Genomic DNA, 949 nt, shown 5'->3' with positions numbered 1-949 from the left:
GACCATGTACTCTAAGAGCCGCCCATCCAACTATTCCTCGGAGGCGGATGGAAAATCTGACAGACACTTAGCTAGATCGAGTGCAAGGAGAAGCCTGGATCGAGTGAAGAGACGTGCACTACCTTGAAATAGAAAATGGTTGTTCAAAGGAGAAGAAGAAGGATCGAGATAATGTCTAATGCGATGGAGAGTGCTGAGGGCGATGAAGCGGAGAAGGCGGCGAAGGCGGCGAAGGCAGCTAACACATACATCACATATCTTCAATCGAGGGCAACTAAATGTCGGTTAGGCCACCATATAAATTGGCGACGAGTTTAGATAATGGCATTGTCACACTTGAGCTGGAAGGGAGGGCATTTACCCCCCTCCCTCCTCCCTATGACTTTTTTCATCCATAAATTTCTAACCTAACTACTAACTACTAATGTTGGTCATTCAGAAATAGAATCATCCAACATTGTCAACAATCAGAGAATAATGAAGTTGTGGTGTTAAGAACCCACACATTTCTGCCAAGGAACCACCGCTCTCACTTCGAAATTACAGGGAATTCGGGCATGAGAAGAGAGAGTAATTGGGAGGAAGCGCAGGTGAGAAATGAGGTCTTTTTTCTTTCTTCTGAAGCTTCCGATCCAATCCAAAAGCCAATTGATCAATTCTCACAACAAACACTAAATACCATGTATCAACATTGTCCAAGTCCAGTGAAGAGACACTTTCTTCACTAATCTTGTACCGATGTCTAACAACTACCGACTACCCCCAAAAAACATGTTAACTCCATCGATGAAAAATAATATTGCCATATCACCTCAAGTGAAACATGTAATAATGGAAAATATGGCAAGCATTTCCATATATAGCGGGCACAAGGAGCGTCTCTAGACAAACATTTGCATAAATTAACAGAGGCAAAGAGCATCTCTGATTGCAGAAGGTTTACAAGATC

The sequence above is a fragment of the Triticum dicoccoides genome, chromosome 1A, assembly GCF_002162155.2.
Source record: "Triticum dicoccoides isolate Atlit2015 ecotype Zavitan chromosome 1A, WEW_v2.0, whole genome shotgun sequence".
Taxonomy (NCBI): Eukaryota; Viridiplantae; Streptophyta; class Magnoliopsida; order Poales; family Poaceae; genus Triticum; species Triticum dicoccoides.
Note: the sequence above shows the minus strand (reverse complement) of the source record.